This window comes from Cryptomeria japonica, chromosome 5, assembly GCF_030272615.1.
Source record: "Cryptomeria japonica chromosome 5, Sugi_1.0, whole genome shotgun sequence".
In the NCBI taxonomy this organism is placed as follows: Eukaryota; Viridiplantae; Streptophyta; class Pinopsida; order Cupressales; family Cupressaceae; genus Cryptomeria; species Cryptomeria japonica.
The window spans coordinates 318,717,655-318,724,364 of record NC_081409.1 but is presented as its reverse complement, the minus strand read 5'-3'; positions in this window follow the sequence as shown (position 1 = coordinate 318,724,364).

Sequence of the window (6,710 nt, the reverse complement as noted above, 5' to 3'; positions counted from 1 at the left end):
TTATTGTGGGAAATGTGGCAAGAACCACCGTAAAAATGATCGTTCATGCAACCCCCAACAACACCAAAATCAAGATAATAAAGTTTTCAACCCTTCCAAAATGAAGATTTATGCAGCTGTAGATACAGGTACGGTGCATTACCAACCTTCTTTAATTGAAATTAAAGGTTCTATAAATAATCATCCCATTATTTTTCTTGTTGATTCAGGAAGTAGTCATAACTTTATTTCTCCTAGGGTTGTAACACAACTAAGGATTGCATCTAAATCAATAGAACCTTTAGATGTCAAAATGGTAGATGGTAGAATAGTTAGACAAATAGGTGCAATTATTGAAAATTTAAAATTTGAATTAGACAAGCTTGTAACATATGATCATTTTCACATATTAAATCTAGGTACGTATGATACTATTCTAGGTATGAGTTGATTGGAGAAAAACAATGCTTTCCTAGGTTGTGAAAACAAACAGCTTATGCCAAACTCTAACATGGGGACATGCCATATTTTATAGGGGGAGAAAAGACCTCTTCACATTAAAACCATTTCAACAATGCAAGTTAAGCGTAGTGCGAGGAAAAATTGTAAAATAATTTGTGCTATGCTTTTTATAACATGTGATAAATTTAAATTAGATATTAATATTAAACCTGTGGTGCAAGAATTCAAAGATGTGTTTCCCGAAGTATTAAATAGCTTACCTCTTAAACGATTTGCTATTGATCTAGTTCCCGAGGCAGAACCTATCTCCAAAGCTCCCTATCAGTAGTCAATCCCTGAATTAACTGAACTAAAAATCCAATTAACGCAACTACTTAAGGAAGGTAAGATAAGGCCGAGTGTCTCTCCATGGGGGTGCACCGGTATTATTCATTAAAAAGAAAGACAAGACCATGAGGTTATGCATAGATTATAGACAAGTTAACAAATTAACCATAAAGAACAAGTACCCCTTGCCTAGAATTGATGACCTCCTAGACCAATTACATGGTGCCAAATGATTTTCCAAAATAGATCTACGATCAGGATACCATCAAAATCGTATTAAAGAATCTAACATTTCCAAAACAGCATTTCAAACACGATATGGTCATTATGAATTTGTGGTAATGTCTTTTGGTCTAACTAATGCACCTGCAACCTTTATGACCTTGATGCATGATATCTTTCGACCATTTCTAGATTATTTGTTATCATCTTTTTGGATGACATATTAATATACTAAAAAAATGAGCAAGAACATGAGCAACATTTGAGGATGGTACTATAAACCATACGAAAACACAAATTATATGCCAAATTAAGCAAGTGTTAATTCTTTAAATCAGAGGTATCTTATTTAGGTCATATAATTTCAGAAAAGGTATTTCACTAGACCCTGCTAAGATTAAAGCAATTCAAGATTTGCCTATCCCCAAGGATGCTCATGAAGTAAGAAGTTTCCTAGGATTATCTGGGTTATATCGTTGGTTTGTTAAAAACTATTCAAAAATTGTTGCACCTTTAACTGACCTAACTAAGAAAGATCAAAATTATAAATGGACTAATGAATGTGATAAGGCTTTTGAAACATTAAAAACATTGCTCACAACTGCACCTATTCTTTGCATCCCAATTTTAGCAAACCTTTTGTTGTGATTACAGATGCATGTGGGACAAGTACAGGTGGTATTCTAATGCAAGATAACCAAGTTGTATGATATGAATCAAGAAAATTATCACCTGCCGAAAGAAACTATCCTATTCATGATCTTGAATTATTGGGGATTGTCCATGCCTTAAAGGTTTAGCGACACTATTTATTGGGAAACAAGTTTATTTTGAAAGTAGACCATTGTAGTCTTCAGCACATATTTACTCAACCTCAACTTAACATGAGACAAAGAAGGTGGATGGAACTCTTAACTGAATATGATTTCACTATCGAGTATGTTCCTGAAAAAGAGAATGTAGTGGTAGATGCCTTAAGTCAAAAAAGATTACGTGTTAATGATTTGACGTTGGTAAGGAGCCAATTTGAACATGATATCAAATCCAAATTACCTATCGATGACTATTTCCAACCAATTTATGAAGGCCTCCAAAATCAATCCCCTAATGTCCATTTGAAAGATCGATTAGAACTATATTTACTAAGTAGCAATGGACTCCTCTATTTCAAAGGAAGATTGTGTATTCTTAATATTCTTGGCATTAAATCACAAATGTTGAAAGATTCTCATTATATTCCTATAGCCGGACACCCCGGATTTCAAAAAACCTATCTTTCAATTAAGAAAAACTACTTTTGGCCTCAAATGAAGAGTGAGATCCATACTTATGTGCAACAATGCTTAACTTGTCAAAAGGTAAAAGCGGAACAGTGTAAACCTCTTGGCCTCTTGCAACCCTTGTCTATTCCAGAGTGGAAATGGGAATCAATTAGTATGGATTTTATCATCGGATTACCTCGAACCCGAAAAGGTCTCGATTCTTTGTAGTAGTAGATCGATTAACCAAAATGGCACATTTTCTACCCATCAAGATAAAATCTTCTACTTCTGACATTGCTCACATATTTGTTAAAGAAATTGTTAGATTGCATGGTATTCCAAAGAATATTATTTCAGATCGAGACACTAGATTTACATCATCTTTTTGGAAATCTCTTTTTTTGAACTTGGCACTAAATTAAGCTCCAGTATTGCATGTCACCCTAAATCTGATGGGAAAACTAAACAAATTAATAGGGTCTTAGAAGATATGTTGCGCTTGTATACCATGGATAAACCCAAATCATGGGAGGACTACTTAAATTTAGTTGAGTTTGCCTACAATCAAGGAAATAATTCAACCATTAAGATGTCACCTTTTGAAGCTATGTATGGTCGAAATTGTAACACACCTATCTCTTGGTCTAACCTTGTTCATAAGATTTGGTATGAAAATGAAAACTTGTTAGAGATGGATGCTATTATTAACAAAGCCAAACAAAACATGAAAGTTGCCTAGGATCAATATAAAAGTTGGGTTGATTCCAAGAGGGCTACTCAAGATTTTGATGTTGGTGATCATGTTTTCTTAAGAGTCAAACTGAAAAGGAACTCATTAAAGCTTGGAAAGTATTCTAAAATAGCTCCTCATTTTTGTGGTCATTTTCAAATATTAGAAAGAATAGGAAATGTTTCTTATAGACTTGCTTTACCTCCTCAATTACAAATTCATGATGTATTTCATGTAAGTTTACTTAAGAAATATGTTTATAATATAGATCATGCTATTGATTGGAAAAAGTATTTCTATTGAACCTTCTTGTGAATTTAAAATTGAACTAGAAAGAATAATTGAAAAAGGAACTAGAACATTAAGAAATAGAATTATAGAAGAAGTAAAAGTTAAATGGAATCATTGTGGTAATGATAGTGCTACATGGGAAAAACTTGATTTTATTAGAGTTCAGTATCCACAATTGTTTGACTAAATGTTATTTTATGTGTGTTAATGATGCAAAAACTCCTCATGCTATTGAGGGAAACAACTGATTTACAGGGGGAGAAATGTTACGGGACTTTTTCCTGTGGAAATAAATTGTAATAAATATAATTAAGTAAATTCAATCATGAACATTATTATAGTTATGAAAGGGTGTGATTTTTGGTAACCACCCTATGACATTATATAAACATGTCAATTAATAAAGAAGGATACAGAGAGAGAGGGAGAAAATAATAGAAGAAAAAGAAATTGAAAGAAGCAAAAGTGAGAGGATAGTTAAGGTCTGGTGGTTGGGCACTGGGCATTGGAGAAGGGGCATACAGTGTGTGTCCAACTCGGGGTACAACGTACACCCAAGAGTGTCCTGGCCAGGGCTGTGTTTATTTCATGTCGCGAAGGCATGTGGGGTTCTGTGTAGGAATTGTGTCCTCCTGGAGTGCTTCCTTGCCTGGAAACTCTAGGCCTATAACTAATCCTCTGCGTGCAGAAAGCAACCTCTCTGTGATTTACATATATGTATTAATGAATTTTATTTAGTCATTACCCCAATATTTCACTATTGCAAATCATTATCTCAATGTTTTATATATTATGAGTAATTAGTTTATCATTACTTGAATAAATTACTTTGATACTTTATTAAAATATTGTGTAAACAGTTCATAATAAATAGTAAATTAAACACCTTACTATTAAATTATTTATTATAGGTAAAAGGTTGATTACATTATATTTAGATTAATATTGTATTTATTTAATCTGCTGCTAATGACAAAATTAACCATAGAGAAAAGTACCATCATAGTCGCCTTCTGCTTTTTTTGAGAGGAACGTGGCGGTGAGGTCATATAACACCTACCACGTCCCGTATTGATGGCTTTGGTGGTCATGCAAAGATATTGCATTAAATGCGACTAAAGACTTGGCTACTCTGAGAGATGCTTCATGTACTTAGGTAGTGCATCTGTCAGTTCCATCATTGTGAACGCCATACCATCATTTATTTTGGGTTTCCATTCTCTGTATTTGTATATTTCTTTTGTTCGCACTCACGGTTCATAATTAATTTTGGGTTTTCATTGTCTGGATATTGTTCACGTTTTCATCATGTCTGGGCTTCTTTAGGCTTTTGGTGGGTTTCGTTGAAACGGTGGTTCTCGACTATTTTTGGTTTAAGCGCCTATTTGTGCAAAAGGGAGGTAATTGATTTCAGTTGTTGAATTCAAGTACCTTTTCAAATTGACATTTTGTGTTTATATTCTCTTCATTTTCCCTATGTACGTTTTACCTCTAATTTCTCATGTCTATCTCTTGTAGTTAGTTCAAAATGTAGTGTTTGGTTTGTGCATTGTTTTTGGAGTCAATGAAAGTATATTTCAGGTGATAAGTTGATACTTTGTCATGTTTTTTCCATCAAAACTCTTAGGTTTTTGGCATCTTTTGGGTTGCATTATGGTAGTAAAGTATTGTGAATTGACTATATGTATTCCATGTGTTAAACCTGAACTTATGAAATCATGTTTGAACTTTGTCGGTCTATTCTTACAGCCATGCCAATTTATTCTTGCAGCCAAGTGATTTGTTCCTATTGTTATGCAGATTATTTGGGATAATGTTATATGTGAGTTAATGAATGAATTAATTAAGTAAGACACATATGCATGTCCTTGTATGTTGTTCTTGTTTAGTGCAGATAATAAATGATGTCACGATGGATGTTCTCCTTTCGCGCCTAAGGAATGAAGAATCGCGTACGAGATAACTGGAGATCGAACTAAAGAGGAGCCGAGCGAGTGCAAGATATGGTATAACCGGAGCAACCATACATCACTATGGGAGTTTAACTCTAGTGGGCATTGAATTTGCAAAATATTGCTATGGCGTGCAAAGACTATGGTTTGGTTTAGATCCACGTTTCCCACAACCAAGCTCTAGTTATCTTCTTCATCTATCAATCATCTGCCTCTTCTTATGGGCGTGATTTGAGTTGTCCATTTTAGTTGACCTTTGCTTTATAATAAGCTCTTCCTTTTTCTTAGAGGTTAGACAGAATACAAAGGAATAGAGCAGAGAATTTTGACAAGCATTCTGGATTTTTTCTTTTAGAACATGTAATCATTTTCAAGAAGAAATGAATGAAAAATATGTTGTTCTAATTTGTTAAAAGTATTTTGCTGGAAGCTTGATATCACTCATCCAAGGGGCCCCACTTGGTGAGTGATCCTGTGTTTTATGTTCATTGAAATTATTTCTCCTTTAGTTGCAGTAGAAGTTCATGCCTGGATTGTTCCTGCAGCCACTGGAAATAGATCCACTGACTGTTCCTGCAGCCAAGCCAGAACATAGTGATTTCTGTTATTTACATTAGATCATTCTAGCATAGTTTTTATAAGTTTTCATGTAGGCTTCTATGATTTCCATTCTTGCTTTTCCTTTCTGCATAATGTTAGTTACTACAACAATGTAGAATAGCCATTGAAGGAGCTTAGTGTATATATAGTGCAGACCCATTTCAAGTTTTACGTCCCTGGGTTGATAACTAAATGAACACTAGCCATGAAAATAGTAACTTTACCAGATGAATGTCCAAACTTCGGATTGAGATTTCAATTAGAGTTATTATTGTTATAGTTGGAGTAGACATCAGGTGCTCTGCGATTTTAGGGTTTCTTGCATTGTAGTACGTGCATTTGTTTTGATTAAGTTAGATGAAATAGTTTGAAATGCTCTTGCAGTTAATGAAAGTAAATTTCAAGCCTGCAACATTTTTAGGGTTTCTGACTTTTGCTAAGTGCATCTATTGTGGATTATTTTTGTTGCTTAATTTAGGGTTTTGAGATATATATAGCTATGGTTTTTTATTTTCTTAATTGCACTTGCAGTTAATGAAAGGACATTTTAGGTTCTATGCGGTTTTAGTTAATGAAAGGAAATTTTAGGTTCTCTGTGTTTTTAAGCTTTCATGATCCCATTGTCTGCATCTATTGTGGGCTCTACATTTTTTATTGTTTTTATGAACGTGCATTTCAGATTCTTTGTGTTATATATTTGAATAACTCTGCATTGTGCTTGTCATGAATGGTACTGTGTTTCAGGTTCTTCTGTTTTTTAGGGTCTCATCATTTTTGCTTTCAATCTCTTTTCCACTCGTGCGATATATATATGTGTGTTTGTCAATGTGTGAATATATATGTGTATATGTATATTTAAACACATGTATATGTAAATAAATACAT